Here is a 22,080-nt window from a genome sequence, read left to right as displayed (position 1 = left end):
CTCAGCAGAGAGGGTCCTTGTCTACTCGCAGACAAATTTTGCTCCCATGACTCTTGTGTACCTGGAGGGTGCCAGGCAGTCAAGTGCCTGTGAGCTGCTGGGTCAGACAAGAGAAAAATATTCACAAATGACAAGTTCAGGGTGGTCGTGACAACACTGTTCTTGACTGTGGGTGAGGCACCACACAGGGGTTTCTGAGCCAGCTGGTGAGGATAACAGACAGAGCAGAGTTTGGTGGAGGGAGCTTCACCACTGGCACTGAGTGAGACTGATGATTTTGCAGGAGCCATATGATTATTTTCTGCCTTTGTGTTTCCAACTTAAAAAAACATGCATTTATCTATTTATTTGCAAACAGAGAGAGAGAGAGAGAGAGAGAGAGAGAGAGAGAGAGAATGAGCATGCCAAGGCCTCTAGCCACTGAAACAAACTCCAGATGCATGGGCCAGTTTGCGCATCTGGCTTTACGTGGGTACTGGGGAACTGAACCAGGATCCTTAGGCATTTTGGGCAAGCACTTTAACTGCTGAGTGATCTGTCCAGCCATCAACTGTTTTTAAAGAAAGCAAATATAAGGACTGGGGAGACAGAATATCAGTTAAAGGTGCTTGTTTGCAAAGCTTGACTGCTTGGGTCTGATTCACCAGTACCCATGTATAAACCAGTTGCACAAAGAGGCACATACATCTGGAGTTCATTTGCAATGGTGGGAGGCCATGGAAGGACCATGGAGCAACCATGTATTTTCTCTCTCTCATTCTCTCTCTCCTTCTCGCTCTTTTTTTCCCTTGAGGTAAGGTCTATCCCAGGCTAACCTGGAGTTCACTATGCAGTTTCAGGGTGGCCTCAAACATAGTGATCCTCCTACCTCTGCCTCCCAAGGGCTGGGATTAAAGGCATGAGCTACCACACCCAGCTTGCCTGCCTCTTTCTGTCTCTTTCTCCGATTTTTTTTTTGTAAAAAGAAGAATGCAAATACTGAAATAGTTTTACATTACTCTTAGTGTTTTATTGCTTGCTTTAAAAAAATCTTCGATTCGGTCTTAAGACAATCGGAAACCTGGGGAGATGGCTCAGGGGTTAAAGGTGCTTGCTTGCAAAGCCCACCTATCCAGGTTCATTTCCCCAGGACCCACTTAAAGCTGGCATCAAAAAGTGGCACATGTTGTCTGGAGTTTGTTGGCAGTGGCCAAGAGGCCCTGGAAACATCCATACTCTTTCCTTCCCCATCTCTTAAACAAATAAATAATATTTTTAAAATATTTTTTTTAAAAAAGACAGATCCTCAAAGTGGAAGATGCTATGAATGGAATAAGCTGACGAATCGAATCAGTGGGCAGGGGGCGCTGCCTACTGGGGCGCTGCCAGGTCACAGGACGTCCTCTCAGTTTCGGGAATCCCATCTCCCTGCCTCCTTCCTCCCCAGGCCTGTCTTCTTCTACGAGGTGCGGCTGCCTCCTATCTGCCACAAGGTGGCGCCAGATGCCCTCCTGTGAGTTGGCTGCATGCAGGCAAAGGCAGTTTTTGCCTTATATTCTTAGAAGTCCAAATATTGGCTTATTTGGTCTTTCCACTGGTGGCAACCTAGCCCTTTTCTCTGAATGTTCCTCCTCTCACTTTCAAAGTTGCATGAGGTTTCAGTTAAGGGAGCAAAATGATCATGTTTGATTTTCTTAAGCTTAGATACGGGAGCAAAAGAAATGAGCTACTTCCAAGGAAGAAAAGTAACGCTTAGAAATGAGAATTTAATATTTATTTATTTATTTACTTACTTACAAGCAGAGAGGGACAGACAAGACAGAGAGGAGACACAGAGAGAATGGACGCACCAGGGCCTCTAGCTGCTGCAAATGAACTCCAGATGAGCCACTTTGTTCATCTGGCTTTGCGTGGATACTAGGAAATCGGACTTGGGTTTTTAGGCTTTGCAGGCAAGCACCTTAACCGCTGAGCCTTCTTTTGCAATCCATGTTCATAGCTGCTCTCTTCCCAGGAGCTAGGAAATGAAATCAGCCTAAATGTCCATTAACTGATGACCAGATAATGATGATGTGGTGGATCTACACAATGGATCTAAAAAGTATTGAGCAAAGTGACCAAAACTATGAGTTCTCTTTCTCACATGCAGATCCCAGCAAGCAATGTGTTTAAGTATGTAGATTAATAGAAGGAACTGTGGGTGGCGCCTAAAGCAATAGAAAGGAAACCAAGAGAGGGAGGGTCCAAAGTGACGCAGTGGAGGGGCAAAGACACGTGTGACCCAAAAGCAGCAAGGAAACAGGGTGGGAGTGGGCGGGAAAGGCTTGGGGGGGGGGGCAGGCAAGAGAATGGGGGAGCTGAGGAGAGGAGAATGAACTAAAACCAACTTTGTTTGAAAATGCCATAACCATACCCAATACTTTGTATGATGATTTAAAATAATCAAAGAGAAATTTTTAAAAAGAAATGAGAGCTGAAGGCTAGATGCTCGCTTGGAAAACGTGTTGTTAACAGCTGCGTGGTTAGGGAAACAAAACGGCTCCTTGGACCAGAAGAGCATTGAAGTGCTTCAGGGCCATTATGTTATCATTGCTGAAGAGAAAGGGCAGCAGGCACTCTGCTATAGGAAGCAATCCTACACCCAAGTCAAGAAGCTAGAAAACAATGTTCTGTATTACATGAACTCTGTCTGCAATAACTCAGCACAGAATAACTGTAAACCATTAAACAAGATAAGTACACAGTCCCTATTAAGTATTTTTGTGAGGTGCATTAAAATTAATTCATTTTCAAGAAACTTTTTTTTTCGATTTTTTTGTTTTGTTTTGTTTTTGTTTTTCAAGGTAGGGTCTCACTCTGGTCCAGGCTGACCTGGAATTAACGCTGTAGTCTCAGGGTGGCCTTGAACTCGTGGCGATCCTCCTACGTCTGCCTCCCGAGTGCTGGGATTAAAGGCGTGCGCCACCACGCCCGGCTTTTTTTTTTCGATTTTTCAAGGTAGGGTCTCACTCTAGCCCAAGCTGATCTGGAATTCACTATGTAGTCTCAGGTTGGCGTAGAATTAACTCATGGTGATCCTCCTACCCTGCTTCCCAAGTGCTGGGATTAAAAGCATGCGCCACCACACTCAGTTCATTTTCAAGAAACATTTTTTAATATTTTATTTATTTATTTAGAGAGAAGGAGGCAAATAGAGAATGGGCATACCAGGGCCTCAAGCCACTGCCAACAAACTAGAGATGCATGTGCCACCTTGTGCATCTGGCATACGTGGGTACTAGGGAATCAAACCTGGGTCTTTAGGCTTCACAGGCAAGCACATTAGCCACTAAGCCATCTCACCCGCACACCAGAAACATTTTAATTATTGCCAACCATCACATGTAAAAAAAATAAAAAGTACGGTTCCAAGTTCACATTTCCCAAAGCTGTTTTCATGGATTAACAAGTGTCTGCCTCTGGGGAGATGTGTTAGCAATCAAAGGCACTCGTTTGCAAAGCCTGTTGGCCTGGGTTCAATGGCCCCAGCACCCGCATAAGACTGGATGTAAAGAGGTGAATGCATCTGTGATCCCAATGGGCCTATGACAATGGAAGGCAGAGGCAGGAGAGTCCAAAGCTCACAGGGTAGCGAGTCCGACCTTTCTTTGCAGTCTGACAGCTCACTTGCTGTGTGTGGCAAGAGACCTTGTCTCAAAGAAAGTGGAGCACAGACCCCTGGGAGCTGTCCTCTGACCTCCATATGCACACCATGACAGACATGCCCCCATACAAATAAAACTCTAAGCATCTGTGTTCTCATTTGTTCTGTGACTATCAACAGCTTGTTCTTTTGTTTTGTTTTGTTTTTCAAGGTAGGATCTCACTCTAACTCAGGCTGACCTGGAATTCACTAGGTAGCCTCAGGGTGGCCAGTTCGTGGTGATCCTCCTACCTCTGCCTCCTGAATGCTGGGATTAAAGGTGTGCGCCACCACGCCCAGCAGCTTGTTCATTTTTAAAAAGAATAAAGAGACCAGGAAACGAGAAGTAGGTACCACTCAAGTTACTGATTTACCCATCTGCGTTGCAACGTTTTTAAAGGAACTGTTCCCTCTGAGAAAAAGAGTCTTTTTTTTTTAAATTAATTATTTATTTATTTGAGAGTGACAGACACAGAGAGAAAGACAGATAGAGGGAGAGAGAGAATGGGCACGCCAGGGCTTCCAGCCTCTGCAAACGAACTCCAGACGCATGCGCCCCCTTGTGCATCTGGCTAACGTGGGACCTGGGGAACCGAGCCTCGAACCGGGGTCCTTAGGCTTCACAGGCAAGCGCTTAACCGCTAAGCCATCTCTCCAGCCCGAGAAAAAGAGTCTTTACAGGAAATCAGCGATGGCCACTATCATAACAAAGCATGTGATTTCATGTGTCTAAGCCACCCCACTGTCCTTCCAGAACTCTGGGATGTCTTTGGGCAAATTAGAAGCAACTCAGTGGGTTCACTGGTGGCGCTCCTATGAAGGAGCTTCCTTTGGAACACTGCATGAACGCCAAGAGTGGCTCCCGGGGAAAGCATCTCTGGGCCGTTCTATTTCCTCCAACATGCGCAAATTCATCTATTTCCCAATCCCACCCCAGCATGGCCAAGCCCAGACCTATCTTATGCCATATTTTCTGAGGGAGGAAAGAACCCATTCTCACTCTACACTGCCTCACATGGTACCTCTTTGAACTGTCTCTCTCTCTCTCCAATGGCAACATCCCAAAAAAACTTGTTAAGGTTCCTGGTACAGTTTGTTCCTTCTGGGCCAGGAGAAGAGGTGGGCCATCTGCAGGATAAACAAATAACTGGTTGCCGCAGAAACCTACACCTACTTCTCTCAGAGATGCAGATCAATTCAAAATGAGATGGCGCGCAGGAAATTCTCTGAACAGCCGAGCATGCTCTCAGCCCACAACAAAGTTGATGCGTTACCTTATGGGAAGCTAGGCTTCCATAAAGCCAGCTAACTAATTTTAGGCAGTATTGAATTAGGATTCCTTAGCAATTTCAATGCAGCACCTGATCAGAAATAAGTACTCAAAAAAAAAAGTACTCAATGGGTCCCAATTTTTTAGGCTATCAGTTTATTGGTGAGATTATATTGTGCAAATTCAGACTCTCCTAAAATGAGCTAAAGAGACTAAATGTTTAGTAGTTTCTCTCTTCGGGGGAAGATGGGGCTGTCTACTTCCCCATCATCTTCTGATTGCCTGAGCCCCACACAGCACCTCCCATTCCAGCCACACAAACACGGAGGCTGTCTTCAATAGACATGCCTCCGCTTAACCTCCTATTCAGAAGCATCGGACAAAAATGCTACAAGGCAGTTGAAGGAAAAAGGCCTGGTAGATCAAAGCCGCCAACTAGCCACCCAGCCTTCACAAAGAAAGATGCAACTTGGGAGAGCCACCTCCACCTCCCTGTGGGCCCACCAGCCCGGGGATCAAGCCCTTGTGCTGCAGACGAAATCTTTCCAGGTGCCCAACTACACTGGAAAGACAGGCCAGATCTTGGGGGGGGGGGGGTGGAAAGCAAGGTTATAAAATAAAACCAAACCCAGAGGTTTCTACAACCTGGGACATCACCCCACCCCCACACCCAAGGGTCTCATGTGGAAAGCCAGGCTCTGTCAGTCACGATTTTCTTTAAACGGAAGGGCTGCTCCTTCTCAGACATTTGTGGGCTAAATTCTGAACGTTCGCTTTCTCTGCAATTGTTTTCCTTGTCCGCGCCATTGGCGTGAGTCGGACTCCTGGCATGAAGCACGTCCCCCTTCGGGAGGTTCTCAGCTTCCTCCTCTTCTGCAGGTCGCAGGCAGGAAACTGGAAAATGGACCACAGGAAACCTGGCCTCCCACATCTGTCCCGCTTTGTAACTGCAGATCTGGTTCCATTCTGTCTGTGGGTCAGCCTGGTTTTAACCCTCCACGCTACAGCCAGGCTGCTCGCTGACAGCTCCGGGGTGCTTGCGAAGAACACCCCACAAGGACTCCCCCCCCATTTTCTCCCCAAAGTAATTAATCCTATGAATTCAACAGTCTCTGGGGAAAAGTCAAGACTACTTCATAATGCAAGACACAACAGAAATGACCTCAATTAATGACAACCAACCCAAGGCTACCTGATGAATTTTAACTTACAAAGCTTTATAAGTAACATGAAAACAGGATACCTCATATTAACCGATCTCATTATAGTGCTATGCCAACTTATGTCTCCTAACAATAACAGAACCATTACACTGAATTGCACAAAAGTATTGTTTTATGGGTCAAAAAAATGTTAAATGGCAAGAATCTCCTACTTCTACCCTGAAACTTAGAATCACATACTTAACACATACATTCACCCAGAAAAGGCTCTTCCTCATGTGTTTGGCCTGGGGACCTTTTTGAGAACTATTATTTATTAAATTATTTAGGGGGAAAAATTTATATCTATCTATCTATCTATCCATCTATCTATCTATAGATATAGATATAGATATATAGATATATAGATATAGATATAGATATATCTATCTATCTATCTAAGCTGAAGAGATGGCTTAGTGGTTAAAGCGCTTGCCTGTGAAGACAAAGGACGACCGCGGTTCAATTCCCCAAAACCCTCATAAGCCAGATGCACAAGGTGGGGCATACATCTGGAGTTCATTTGCATTGGCTGTAAGCCCTGGCATGCCCATTATCTCTCTCTCTCTCTCTCCCCCTCTCTCTGCCTCTTTCCCTCTCTCAACTACATAAATAAAAGTAAAATATTTTTTAAAATATATGTGTATGTGGTGTGTATCTGCATATGTACAAATTTATATACATAGAGATATAAACATATATGTGTAGATATATTTGATATTTTAGAAAAAAAATTTAAGCTCTGAGATAAATCAAGAGTTCTGTTCTAAGGAAACACTAGTTATACCCTCCACCAACAGCAATACCAAGATTCCATGGAATTATCAAGAACAAACTGATCAAAATGTCCAATAACATGGGAGCTTTCCCTTTTTTTTTAATTTTTTATTTATTTATTTGAGAGCGACAGACACAGAGAGAAAGACAGATAGAGGGAGAGAGAGAGAATGGGCGCGCCAGGGCTTCCAGCCTCTGCAAACGAACTCCAGACGTGTGCGCCCCCTTGTGCATCTGGCTAACGTGGGACCTGGGGAACTGAGCCTCGAACCGGGGTCCTTAGGCTTCACAGGCAAGCGCTTAACCGCTAAGCCATCTCTCCAGCCCAAGAGAGAGATTTTGAAAAAGTACTTTGAAAGCAACACTTTGGCTGTAGATGTAGCTTAGTAGCAGAGCACTTGACAAGCATGCTTGAGACCCTAGGTTCCATCCCCAGCACAACACACACAAATAATAAGAGTAATTAATAATAATGCATGAGCTCTAGGACACACTGTCTTGAGCTTCAAGTGAAACCTCAACAGAGATGTTCCTCACAACTGTGGTTGTCACCATTATAAAGAGGTTAGTTACTTAATGTACTTTAAGACGGTTTTGCCAAAAATCAAAATAAAGGCAGCTTTCCATACCACTTCCACAAGAAGGAAACCATAAACTTTCAGATAAACTAGAAAGCTTTACTATGCCAAAGAAGCTGCCGGTGAAAGTCAGGGGAGCTGCCCAGGGCAGTGAGAACATGCTCACATGACACAAAGTGATGGTGGTTTTTCCACATCCACAAACTGAGGCACTTCCTGCCAGAGCATCCTCCGGACTCCTCTATTGTGTTGAAACTGTAAAATCGTTCTAAATCAGGACTTCCTCCTATTATGCTTTGGAGGCGTCTTTCTGGGAGATCCAAAGCAAAAGGTAGGAATTCCTGCAACACCACCCAGTGGAAACATTAGAAGAAGGGAAAAAATAAAAAAGCAAGCTATAGTACATTTTTTTTTAAATAAAGGTCATGTCTTAGTTTGTTTTAAGTCCTGACGGACACTGCTCTTTTTCCATCCACAGCAACCTGCAGTACATTCTGCTTACAACAGACCACTTCCACCCCACCTGCCTGTCTCTTGCCTATATGCACACACACAGAGCTACACCAGGGTCAGGAAGGATGGCGCATGCCTGGGAAGGAAGAAGACCCGGGTGCGGGTAGGTGTGAGTTGTGACACAATCCTTTCCCTTCAAAAGAACCCCCCCCACACACACACACACACATACACACACACCCTGGGGACTCTGGGGACTGGGAAGTCTTTTTTTGTAATTTTTTTTTTGTTCATTTCTATTTATTTATTTGAGAGTAACAGAGAGAGAAAGAGGCAGATAGAGAGAGAGAGGGAATGGGCACGCCAGGGCCTCCAGCCACTGCAAACGAACTCCAGACACATGCGCCCCTTGTGCATCTGGCTAACATGGGTCCTGGGAAATTGAGGCTTGAACCGGGGTCCTTAGGCTTCATAGGCAAGTGCTTAACCACTAAGCCATCTCTCCAGCCCGGGACTGGGAAGTCTTCACAGCAGCACTCAACATCCCAGTCCTGATGCACGATGGTTGGACATTTCCTGGCAAAGAGGCACCCAGCCATCTGTGTCTTGCCTTTGCCCTGGCCCAGCTGCACCTAGTCAGGGCTCCCTCTGACATTTGCACGCAGAGATTCCAATTCTACCCTGGGGAAAGACTTACAGAGTCTTTTCCTTCCCGCGGGTCACTATCTCCAATCCTCCCCAACTTCCTCTAGTAGGCGCATCGCTTCTGGCCCCTCTGCCCATGCACAGCCTCTGTGGGTGCCACAGCCAACAGATCCATTGTTCAGCTTGCCTCCATTTCATTTAGTGTCACTAACAAAGCACACCTTTTCTCCATTTTCTGCTTCTCATACATGCATGACATATTGGACTACAATTTTCTAGGAAACTGGAAGGAGCAACAAGAACCCTTGACCTTCTTCCAGCTTCCTCCAATGAAGGCTCCCACAAAGGAGAAAGCTACGCTCTTCCTTGCGGTAATGATAAAATTTCTCAGTGGCTGCGTGTGTATGTGTGTCTGTGTGTGTGACATGTGCGTACCCATATGCATGTACACACACACACACACACACACACACAAAAGCCCTATCCCAGACACAGCCCTCCTAGAACAAGCTACCTTTCCCTCCTCCTGCAAGAAGGAACTATTTCAAATCTCTCTCTTGTACTAATGGAACATAGACATTGAAAAGGACATTAGGAGCTGGGGAAGTGGCTTAGTCGTTAAGGTGTTTGTCTGCAAAGCCTAAGGACCCCGGTTCAATTCCCCAGGACCCATGTAAGCCAGATGCACAAGGGGGCACATGCAGCTGGAGTTTGTTTACAGTGACGTGCCCATTCTCTCTTTCTCTCTGCCTCTTCCTCTCTCTCTCAAATAAATAAATAAAATAAAATAAAAAAGGCATGAGCCACACACACACAAAAATGGGACATTTGTTGGCTGATCTTGACTGTGTGTAGATATATCTGACAGGATTCAAACTTTCAAACATACCATATTTCAACTACTGATAATTTACAAAGGGCTGATAGTATTATACATCTTTTTTCCCCTACTTCTCCGGAAATTAAACATTTGCTAAGATGCATTCCTGGTTCCCAGCAATGTGGAGATTGACCTGAGCAACACTGACATTAGCTAGTCCTGCTACATACGGTTTGCTCACAAACAAGCGGCTATGCACTGCCGGTATCTGTGAACAAGATGGCCAGTGACATGGTGTTTGGGTTCTTAAGGAAGCACAAAGCGCCCCTTCCAGGGGGCGGGGTTACCTAAGCCAGAACTGGACACTTCCGGGCTCTCCTGCTGTGGTCACTTCACCCTTGCTGCTGTGCTCTGGTGTTACTCTCACAGCAAAACATTTCCAAGGTTCAGGAGATGCAAATTCCACGCGCGTACGCTCATCCATAAATCTGGCACAATAATGTATTCGCTTTGGAATAAATCTACAAAAGCACAGTGAGCATGGATGGGTCTTCAGTATGTCGTCACCTGCTCATGTGGCCCACATCTGCAGGGCAGGGTGGGGGGGCTCGCTGTATCTGAATTCAGGAAGGCAGCAACTCTGATAGCTTTCCTCGTCCACATGCATGTCTCTCACACAGTCTCCTGTGTGGATATCAAATCTAGCCGCACACAATAGGGTATGATGCTGCAGAGGGCGCCTTCCACTGCACACAACTCCTAATGAAGTTCTTTTTCTCATTAAGTGAAGATATAAATGGTGTTAGGATAAAAGAGCCAGCCTTGCAACAGTTCATGAATGTCTATTTACAACCATGCCTGACTTGTAGACGGGCGACAGTACGTGGAACACGTTTAAAATACCTTGGAAGCTGAGCGTGGTGGCGCACACCTTTAATCCCAGCACTTGGGAGGCAGAGGTAGGAGGATTGGCACAAGGTCAAGGCCACGCTGAGACTACATGGTGAATTCCAAGTCAGCCTGGGCTACAGTGGAACCCTACCTCAAAGAAAAAAAAAGATATATACATACATACATACATACATACATACATACACACACACACATATACATACATATATACATATACATACATATATATACATATATACATATACGTATATATATTCATATATATAGACATATCAGTATTCCTGGTGAGATACAGTTATTTCTAAGAACACTGTTGCAAAACACATAGTAAGGGATTTCAAAATTAAATGGTCTTCTCCCATGCTCCCTCCTTAAAATCTTTAAAAAACTGAAGTATCAAAACACATTGACTTGCAAACAAAGTAACATCAGGAGAGTCAGCAGTGGCTCACCCACCCAGACAGACGTCCTTACACAAAAGCATCTCATGAGAGAGAGGACAGCCGAGGGCATAGCTGTCAAACACGGAATCCATGTCTCTCAGCAACGCCCCTGTCCTGCACGCCTGTGCCCGCATCCACCTCCCACTGGGCCGACCCCTTGTGAAATGCCACATGCAACTTACTCCTCTTATTTCTTCTCTTCACTCCTTGCTTAGCACGAACACACTGACTACACTAAATAGCCAGTTCTGGATTTAAATGGATTCCCCCACTCCACTTTTTGAAAGAAAATTACCTTTTTGAATAGATAGGTAAAGTGTTTGAATCCTGTAATGCCTGTATGATCTTCTGCAATAAGACCTTAAAGTTCCTATGGTTTCTCAAGACAAATTCCTAGGTCTGGTATTTAGGGTAGAGCCAGAGACAACGGAAGTGGCAGAGGGTGCAGAAGGATGCCGGGCTTGTGGTTTGGCTCTGATTTCAAGCAAAGCAAGGCAGTGATCTTCTAAGAGCAATGGTTCCCAAGCTTTGGAGAACCCATGGTACACTTGGAGTGTATGGTTCAGACATCTTGGGTGAGTAAAGTAATTCATGTTAAGAAAACTTCAACTTTCATCAAATGTCACTTACCCATATTTCAAAACTGCAGAATGAAGAATGGTAAAGTGACTGTGTGATGTCAGTGAGACCAAGAACTATCTGGCAGCTGGCTTACGATTTCTGGTTGCTTCAACCATCAGAGATGAAATGAGTCCACCAAAGACCACTTCTGTAAGGAGCTGGTTGTGCAGCCCAGAGGAGACCACAAACTTCCGCCTGGTTGTATCTGGAGGCACTGGTATAAAATGCTTCTTTAGAAAAAAAAATGCATCTAACGCCCTAAATGATCAATATCTGGGACTTGAAGAACAAATAAGACATTGGCAGAGGTAACTCTGTTTTTTAATCAATACTCATAAGTTCTGCATTCCCAAGGATTTCAAGCTGAAGAATATAGAAAAATCGAGACAGTACATCTCCACTTCATTTGCCAAAAGCACTGCAATGGCCCAGTGCCTTCTCTGTGAGCTCACAGTGGGGCTTGCTGAAACTGTCAGGAGCCTAGGCTCTTTCCCTTCCTGAAAATTACAGAGTAAATCCAGACTCTCGCCCGACTTCTCACACTGAAACAAGGATTCTTCCGGTGGAGAAGGTCAGTAAACATTCTGTCAGGCACCACCCTTTGTAAAGAACAATCCTACTCAGTCAGGGTTGCTTTTTATAGAGAAGTTATTAAGGATCTATCTAGTCCTTACAGTCCACTTCTCACAAGACTCCTATGCCCCTCTTGCAGCCATTACCCACATAAGCAAGCAAGCACATGCACAATGTAATCATGTGCAGACGCTTCCTTTCCCATGAGTCTCTCAGTACGTAAGGCATATTTATACTTCAGTTTCAAAGGCTAATCTTTCCAACTCCAATAAGAGGATACCACGGGGAAGTTACATTTGTTAGTTCAAGGAGACACGTTCTTCTTGACTTAGGAAATTATTCTAACCTCCACATTCCCTTGTCTTGCTTACAATATTGCTTATGCAAGTATTTCAACTTCCTGAGCCTCGATGCCATCACTTACAGGATGTGGAGAGAGTAGAAAGTCTACAGCTAATTCCTGTAGCTACCGAGGCACTGATCCTGGAGTGAATCTTGGGTCTCATTGTTGTTGCTGTTGATCACATTTGCCTGACAAGTATGGGAAAAAAAATCCTCATGAACATCATGGTTAGTAAAGATTTGGCAATCAAAAACATGACTCCTTAACAAAATCTAGGTAAAATCATTGCCATAACTAATCTTTCACCATCAAAAAACATGTTGAGTATGTTTAGCCCTTTTTCTTTTATATAGTCTTCTATTAATTGTTGCATTTTTATATGCAATTGTTATATGAGAGCAGGGGTGGGGAGAAATGGTGCGCTAGGGCCTCCAGTCACTGTAATCAAACTCCACATGCATGCATCATCTTGTGCGCATGTGCGACCTTGCGTGCTTGCATCCCCTTGTGTGTCTGGCTTATATGGGACCTGGAGTGAAACAGGAGTCCTCAGGCTTCACAGGCAAGCACCTTAACCACTAAGCCATCTCTCCAGCCCTTTTTTTTTTGTATTTTTTATAAGAGAGGGGGGGGGGTCTTCTATAATTTTTAAACTCAAAAGCATTATTAATTTCAAAAAGCTTATGGACAAAAGCTACAAACGCAAGGTTTCATATAAGTGAAGGGCTTTCAATGATGACTATCACAGAACCTGAGGCAACTGGGAAAAGTTAGCCAATGATGAACTGTTTCACAAAGAACTTAGGATGGTTTCTTTAGAACAGATTAAATCCGTCATGTGAAGAATTTTCTATGGAGATTCACTCTTTCAAGCTATACCATCCTGTGAAATATCTGGCTATGCTGAGTATAATACCACCGGCAACATCAGAGCTAAAATTTGTTAGAAATTAACAAAACTAACTTGATTTCTGTACATCTACTTTTCTAGGAAGTTTAAGCAAAAACTATTACAATTGAGACAGAAGCTTTCCTTGGCTGTCTTTATGTTTAAAACCAAGAGATCTGTTACTAATTCAAGCAGGGTACTGTCTTTAAAAAGAGTTAGGTTTATGCAAAGGAACAAAGTGCTTTATCAAGTCCAATGCCACAGGAAGAGAAGTTATATTGACAAAGTGTTTCCCTTTGTTTTTGTTTTGTTAATTCACTCACTGTGTGCCAGGTGTTGTACAAAGTGCTGGGGAGGATATAGAGATGAGAGAAACAGATGTGGACTCACAGAGAACCACAGCCTGATGGGCACCACAGATGTGGAATGCATCACGCCACATGCATACAAAGGTAGCCCTCACTATCCAAAGCTAACCAGCTCAAGGGGCCACTTCAGAAAAGGAGGGACAACGTACTACCTTATGTACTTGCTTGCTGAGTTTTGGATAAAGATTACTATTAATGAGTAATAAAGATAATAGCACTGTCACCAGAAATAATGTGCTTAAAACTATCCAGTTCTGGCTGCAAGAATCTGGGTAATGAGGAAGCCCAGAACCGAAGCTGTGGAGGGCGCAGGAGGCCAAGAGTGAATGGCTGAGGAAGATGTCATCGGAAGGCGCACAGGACTCTCCAAGAAAGTGACAGGGGAGTTTACTGCTTATGAATAGGAGATGAGGAGGCAAGAGAGAGTACTGGGTGGGGACAAAATACCACATGTCTTTTCTCATGGAACGCAGATTTAAATACGTGTGTGACACAAAAGCACACGGCAGACGTTTTAGGTGAAGGCAGGGACCAGTGATGGGGGAAGGTAGAAAGAAGGGAAGTGAGGAGAATATCAGATATATGCAAGAAAATGACAGAAGCCCATTATATTTATACTAACAAAACATACAAATTATTAACTAAAAATAAAAACAGAGCTGGGCGTGGTGGCGCACGTCTTTAATCCCAGCACTCGGGAGGCAGAGGTAGGAGGATCGCCGTGAGTTCAAGGCCACCCTGAGACTACATAGTTATTCCAGGTCAGCCTGGACCAGAGTGAGACCCTACCTTGAAAAACAAAAACAAACAAAAAAAAATTAAAAAAATAAAAATAAAAACAGGGCTGGAGAGATGGCTTAGCGGTAAAGCGCTTGCCTATGAAGGCTAAGGACTCGGTTTGGGGCTCGATTCCCCAGGACCCAAGTTAGACAGATGCACAAGGGGGCGCATGTTCGTTTGCAGTGGCCGGAGGCTCTGGGGCGCCCATTGTCTCTCTCTCTCTGTCTGCCTTTCTCTGTCTGTTGCTCTCAAATAAATAAATAAAAATAAATAAAAACAAAGAATGACCGCTGGTTACAATCCTCAGGAGAGAATCCCCAGCAGAGAGCAGAGCATCTACAAAGGCCACCAGGAGCACCTGAAGATCCCAGGAAGAGGCAGTGTACAGGCCCAAACCAGTGCGCAACTTGAGTTAAGGGTTTGCGTCTTCATCCTAGGGTGAGGCCACAGGGTGGTCTTTCTCAAGGAGGTGGGGAACGAGTCAGATGTGTGTTTGGAAAAGACTTCTTTAGCTCATGATGGGAGGGTCCAGGAGTGGGGCACAAGAGAGGTGGGAACCTGGGCACTGGTGGTCATCAGGTCCACCAATGGTGACCAAAGGGAAAGGGAGGGACTCAGCCCATGATGGACACCTTTCCTGGGCCGACTCAGACTCAGCACCCAACCCACAGGCAGTTACTGGTGCCCTCAAGAATGAGGGGTGGGCTGGAAGGATGGCTTAGCAGTTAAGGCGTTTGCCTGCAAAGTCAAAGGACCCAGGTTTGATTCTCCAGGACCCACGTTAGCCAGATGCACAAGGGGGCGCATGCGTCTGGCGTCCATTTGCAGTGGCTGGAAGCCCTGGCGCGTCCATTCTCTCTCTCCCTCTTTCTCTGTCAAATAAATAATCATTTTTTTTTAAATGAGGGGTGGATGGGATATTTTTTATAATCATGGAAAATGTTATTAAAAATAGAGAAAAAATAAGAGAGCACTGGCAAAAAAAAGAAAAATGAGGGGTGGAGGATCATGAGAAATGAGTCCTGCCTGTCCCAATCCTCCAGAAAAGGAAAGGATGGCAGCAGGGCGCCGCACAATCCCGGAACTGGATTCCTCCTTAAGCAACAAAGGCCCACAATGATATGGAAGGGGAAACTCAGGAATGTTCTTTTCCCGCTGCAAACTAACTGGGTTCATTAAGAATGCTACATACGTTTCTAAGTCAGGAACGATAGCAAACATTCACACAGCACTTTCGCAACCTGAAGAGGTCAAGTATTTCCTCCAAAAACGTAGTACACAAAGGGGACTTCACACTTGATGGAGATAGACCTGTTCTCCCCTTCGGTGACGGTACCATCCAAGGGAAACTGAGGCCCAGAAAGATTAAGCAAAAACCCCTCAACTCCAGCAGTCTTAAGGCAGTGTATTTCTCTTCTTTTGCCATGGCACACATATTATTGCTCTGTGTTAAGTACTTTTTGGATATGAAATAATCTGGGAGGTATTTTTCTCCTTTCTTGTATTATGAGGAAATCCATATAGTCACATGATTTTATTTTGAACCATGCAACTAAATAAACATAGTCCAGCATTGTATCAAGGCATTTTGGGGGTTTTAGAATCTGCTCAGCAGAATCATAAAAATGCCAGAGCAGAATAAAAAAATAATCAAGATCTATTTTAAGGTGATGAAAATATTCACCACTGCAGGAAGACATACACATGGATGTATATAATCACACTTAAGATCTGTGCACTTTAATGTATATAACAACATATGCCTAATTCTTTTCAAAGGTGAAGAAAGATGTCAAGAGTCCTATATTTCTTTGAAATTGCTGGCCAACCTTAAGTGTGTGTGTGTGTGTGTGTGTGTGTTCTATACCTACCCCATCATTCCCATACAATCCATAAGTAATTAAAAACTGTGCTTTGATACCATAGCTTTAAAAACACTTCAAGTATTATAATCTTTAGAACCTCTTCATTGAGTGTGTGAGTGAGTTCACTGAAGTCTAATTCAAGTTAGAATACATTAATGGAACATTCATCTTTATTACTTTAAAAATATGCAAGTAAATCTCTCAGCCAAGTTATAAATTAATCCCATTTAATTTTTAGAATAATCTAGTAATTCTTTCCAGGAAATGCAAATTAATCTATATCAATAAAGTGGTCAGAGACTTCATTTCTGGTGGCAATTCAGACCAAACCACATTTGACTGAAATGCCCACTTCAAAGTTTATTTGAAGACTGTTGCCATACATGTAAATTTCCAGTAATGCATGAAAGACTATTTTAATTCTGACTGTGGTAAAGAATCATGAAGAGTTAAATTTCTGCAAAGGGAACTTACTTAAAACCTGAATGATTTACTGTCTTTAAAGGCCTTCAGGATTTGTTAACAGAAAGTTAAACACACAAAAATACATAGATAATTCAATGTGCTGGAGCTACGCCCAGAGTGGCAAACCCACAGCTGTCATGGTGTCACTGCCATGGATTCAGTCAAAAAGCTAAATGATCCCAATTCAAACTAGCCATGGGCAACAGTAATCGTGAGTTTAAAAAATCTGTTTAACCTGGGCATGGCAGCACATGCCTTTAATCCCAGAACTTGGTAGGCAGAGGTGGAGGGTCACTCTGAGTCAAGGCCAGCATGGAATGACATAGTGAGTTCCAGGTCAGCTCAGGCTAGAGTGAGACCCTACCTCAAAGCAAAACAAATCAATTTTAAAACACCAAAGTTTAGAAACGTTACAGAGACAAAAATGAAATGGTAATAAACAAGACTCGTCTAAGTATACAAGACGGGCCTACATCCCCTCTTACAGCATCTTAAGGTGCATTTTCCATTTAATTTCAGTTCTCTTTCTTCATCAAGTAGCATTCTAGTTGGATGTGTAGTGCCCTGCACTTCCTGTTACTACATCTTGATACTCAGCTGCAAATCATGACTCATTCTTAAATCATAGAGAAACTCATCAAAATCCCAAATTCCACAACACATAGGAACTCAGTCGTTCGAGAGGGAAGCATTCTTAAAACATGACTTGAACCACAGAGGACAAAAACACTGAACAAGTCCATGTAGAAAATATGTCAACCCATCCTTTGAGTCAACACATTGATGAAATCCATAAATAAAGCTCTGTGTTGGGTAACATGGGTCACAGTATTAAGATGTGCTACCTGATATGCTAAATGAAACTAATTTACGAAAAATAAGTACACTTAAGTTCCAAATAAAGATTTTATAAGCACGCCTGTTCCTGTTGTATGTAATGCAATATGCATTTTAAAGACTGCAAAAATGTACATCAAAATGTTAACAGTAGGATTATGGAAGATGCATATTGTTTTTGTTGTGGTGTTCTACATTTTCCTAATGTAGTTTGTGCTATTTTTCACAATCAGAAAAAGAAAGGAAACTTTAGAAAGTGCCTCTAGGCTAGTGTGTTTCCAAGTATGCTATAAAGCACGCCACAATGGCAAAGAGGAATTATGGGCAACTATGACAGAAAATCTGATGAGTGGGTCCTTCATGCAAATCACCCCAGCTCCTCACATGTGCAAGGGAAGGTGGGCTGAAGAGTGGGCAGAAGTCACCACGGCAAAATCAAAATAGACAGCCCATTGCTTTTCACATGTAATGAGGAACCCCAGGTATAAAAAGCACAGAGACGACCATGTCATTGCTAAGGCACGGAAGGGAACAAACCTATCAATTAGGAAGTAACAGCTCACCCTCAAACAAGACTCTACTTCAGGAAGTCAGGTATCCGGATAGCTTTGTCTCAAGTTTGTTAATACATCATGTTTTATAGCATTTCACACTATCATTACTCTCACGCACTGCCCTTCTGAACAAGGCAGATATGTAAATATGACCTGTTGGCACAGAACTCAGAAGAATCCAATATCTGACAGCTCGGAAAGAATACTTTAACTGATGATATACCCTGCCTGGAAGTTCTTTAAAACCAGTTGCAGGAAAAGATTCAAATTCCAAAAAGTTATGACACACATAAATTTTAATGTATAATCTCAGAGTTACAGTTACTGTATATTAGCAGTTTTGAACTATCTAACTTCTTACAGCCAAGAAGAGGTCTTTAATCAATGCTTAGGTCACTTCAAAATTAAGACGGGGCTGAAAAACCCACCGCTCTCCCCCATCTGGGCCACTGCCCTTCCGCGCTAAGAGGCATTGTTGGTAAACGTGTGAAGGGGTTGTGTGCATCTGGGGAGGCTCAAAGGAGGTCTAATTCAGTGTACAAAAGTTATACCATCCCACTGTCAGGATCTGCCCATCATCTACTGTGCAGCATTATGCAAAGAGGAAAGGTGCAGAAAATACCACGCTACCCACTGGCAGAAAGAAAAGTCAACTGAAGACCTTGAACGCCCTATTTATGGAATGAACGCCCGAGAGAATTTTTATCATCATCATTAAAGTCAATAGGAGCTGTGGGGGGGTGGGGGGGAGCACTATTGACATTTGGGGCCAGGAGAGTCTGCAGAAAGCTAACTTGGGCATTGTTGGACATGTCACAGCATCTCTGGTCGCCGCCCACTCGAAAGCTAAGTAGCACCCCCTACAGGCAGGACAGCCAAAAATGTCTTGTGGGACGCAAAATTAACTCCTGGAGAAGAACCACAGACCGAAGGGAAACTTAGACATCCCAAATAACAACTTGTTGGGATAAGAATCTCTCGTTACCTCCTCCCGTTTAGAAGGAAATAATTGTTGAGAATATTTACAACCTCTAACCTTAGGGATCTCTCAAGTAGTATGATGTGACCTCTTGAACGCTTGCAGTCATTACAAGTATCACTACCCTACTCAAAGCTCCCAGTGACAATGTGCAAAGCACCTATTCTGTGCTGGGCAAGGGGTGAAGGCTGTCCAGTAGTCATGCCCACTGACTCACACGGGGTGGGCTGTTCTTAGTACTCGCTCCAAAAGACGTTCTAACGCCTTAGAAGCCCTCACGAGAGGCAACATGTTCTGACCAAAAACGGGGAGGGGGGTAGGGTTCCATTAGGGTTCCTTAAAATTCTTTACCCTTTTTAGTAACTACACATTTCTAGGCGACATTTAAAGGCTTAAAAAAAGAAAAGAGACCAGAAGGCCTGGGCTATATTTGGTCTGCAAAGGCCATCACTTTTCATCCTCTGGGGGCTTTTGCAGCAGGCTCATTACTGGAAGCTTGAAGGACACTTATGGACAGGCAGTCTCCTTAACTGTCTGACCTGCATGCCCTCTTAGCACAATTTGTAATTTTATAATCCTCATAAATTCAAACCCAGATCTGACCTTTTCCAAGTAAATGTGTGCCACAGAGAGAGAGAGAGCACGGGAGAGAGATCAGAGGGTATGTTGTTGGGCAATATGGCTCAGAAATCTATTTAGACTCATTAATAGATGCCGGGAACATGCTGGGTTTCTCATTCCCCCCCCCACCCCCAAACAAAGACAGGCACAGATGGGAGAGGGTGTGTGTGTGTGTGTGTGTGTGTGTGTGTGTGTGTGTGTGTGTAAGCTGCTTAGGACACACACACACACACAGGAAAAGCATGTATGCCTGAAGTTCAAAATGGCCAGAGTGACTTCCAAGTTTTGAGACTGTGCCCTGGGAAGGCTGGTGGGATGGAAAAGGCGACTCTTATGTCAACAGGGCGGCGGGGACTTGCCTCCCTGGGCAGCGCTGGGCTCCGGCAGGCCTGACAGTGGTTGTACAAAACCCCTCCTGTGCCGAGCAGCGGAAACTCCTAATGAGATTAGTTGGTGTGTGTGTGCAGACATTACTTAGCAATGACTAAAGGGGCTCTCTCTTCCTGCGGCAGCCAGTGGAAAATTCAGGGAACTTTTTCCCCCTGCAGCAGCAGAATCCCTTTAACCCTCTCCCCAGCCAACTCCAAAAACAACCCCCTTCCAACCCACGGCGGAGAGTTAAAGAGCGGCCAGGGGCTTTCAAAGCCGCGAGGGGGCGGGGGGGGGCGGCGGGGCAGGGGCGGGGGGGGGGCTCGAACACTACAAAGGAAACTGTAAAAAGGCACAAATACACGGACCTGAGAAGCAGCAAACCACAGCCTCTTTGTGCGCTCCTCCAGTGAGTCATTTTCACGATACTACCGTCGGCTGCCAGTTTCAAAGCGGAAGCGCATGGCAATTAGTCTTGCCGTTTCCAGACAAGCCAGAAACTCTCCCGACACTCGACTTCCCCCCCCCCCAACCTCTTTCTAAAAAGCCCCTTTTGCAGTTTCTGAAATAGTGTTTCTCGCTCCCACTCGCCGCCCAAACTGCAGCTTGTCCCCAGGATGAGTCGGTTCAGAAACCATAACAAATCCAAGAGCTTTTTATTTATTTATTTTTTTAAAGCTTTCCTCCCTAGTTACCCCCTCCTCCAAAAAAAAAAAAAAGTTACAGTAGCATTACAGGCCATCATTCTGCTCGAAGCTATACAGCCGCATCCCCCAAGACCGTCTCACGCCCGGCCCATCTCCCAAATCCTAACCAGTGGACTCTCCCGTCTTTTAAATGTTTGGGTGTGCGCCTTGGGTGGTGACCTGGGCTGGGGGTCACCTGTCCAGCGACAGTGGATTCAGTCCCTCCAACACACACACACACAGCATCTTCGCCACCCACGTCCTCCCCATCCCTCTCCATCTCTGTCTCCCTCCCTGTATCCAAGCACCCCATGCCCACTGCCCACCCGGAGAGGGGGACCCGACCACAGCCCCAGCCGCAGAGATCAGTGGCGAAGGTCCAAGCCTGCAGACATTCAGTCCGCTGCTGCCGTCACCGGTTCTTCCGTGCCGGGAAGACCAAAGTCTCTTCGGTCCCCAGGGATGGCAGCGCAGCCCCAGGATGGGGAGTCACCGGTGCACGGTGTCCATCCTCACCACCAACACCACTTACACCCTCCCTCCGCAGCCTGCGAGCCCGCCGGCCCCGGCGCGCCAGCTCCCGGGGTGGCCGCGGCGACGCGGGCGCACAGCATCCCGGGGGCGCCCCACTCGCGGGGACGCCACCCACCCACCCACCCACCCACCCTCACCCAGCCCGAGTCCACCGCCCCACCCCCCACCACGCCAAAGAGAAGAAAGAAACCGAACTCTTCCCCGAAGCAAACTTTGCAAGCATCTCGGCAACAGGCAGCAGCCGAGCTACCTACCCAGATGTGGGGGAGAGCGTTCAAGATCCTTCTTCGGGGAGGGGGTCGGGGGAGGGGGGTCTTCTAGGAAGATCCGGGCCAAAGCCCCCGACTTTCCATGCTGACAGGCGTCTGCAGACGGTCTGCGGCTCTTGTAATGAGATCCTGATTTTTCTCCCCACTCTTTCTTTTTTTTTTCTTTCTCTCGCTCCTCTCTCTCTCTCTTTTTTCTCCCCCCCCCCCCCCCCTCTGGTGTGTGTGAGAGCAGGAAGTTGGAGCAGTCAGGCCGAGCCGGCTCACTTCCTTTACTGCTTTATTCCCCAGGCGGTGCGCAGTCTGTGTAAACAGGCTTTTCCGCCCCGCGCCGTGCGCCCCGGCCGCGGCTGTGCGCCGGGGCCACCCGCCCGCCCGCCGAGGCCCGCGCGCATTCTCCGGCGTCCCCGGGCCCCGCGCCCCGCGCCCCCGCCGCCGCCCGCCCCGCTTCCTGCTCGGCCACCCCCGGGGATGGTGGGGGAGCGGTGGGGAGGAGCCTCCGGACCCGCCGTGGCCACGGCCACCACCGCCACCGCCCCTCCCCGCGCCCTGGAGAGTGGTGGGAGGGC

General features: G+C 45.6%; 1 protein-coding gene across 2 annotated transcripts in view; it reads right to left on the bottom strand.

The window, feature by feature from the left end:
* Positions 1 to 21,841, bottom strand: part of Elk3 (ETS transcription factor ELK3) — a 71,351-nt gene extending 49,510 nt beyond the window's left edge. The window contains exon 1 of one of the 2 annotated variants that reach the window (XM_004650196.2): positions 21,500 to 21,841. The gene's annotated coding sequence lies outside the window, so the exon portion shown is untranslated. Of the gene's footprint in view, positions 1 to 20,393; positions 20,413 to 21,499 lie in introns of those variants that run through there. The other variant, XM_045153349.1, reaches the window with a different exon arrangement.
* Positions 21,842 to 22,080: the final 239 nt, after the last annotated feature.

This window comes from Jaculus jaculus, chromosome 6, assembly GCF_020740685.1.
Source record: "Jaculus jaculus isolate mJacJac1 chromosome 6, mJacJac1.mat.Y.cur, whole genome shotgun sequence".
NCBI classification, from domain to species: Eukaryota; Metazoa; Chordata; class Mammalia; order Rodentia; family Dipodidae; genus Jaculus; species Jaculus jaculus.
Note: the sequence above shows the minus strand (reverse complement) of the source record. Positions and strands in the feature narration are given on the sequence as shown.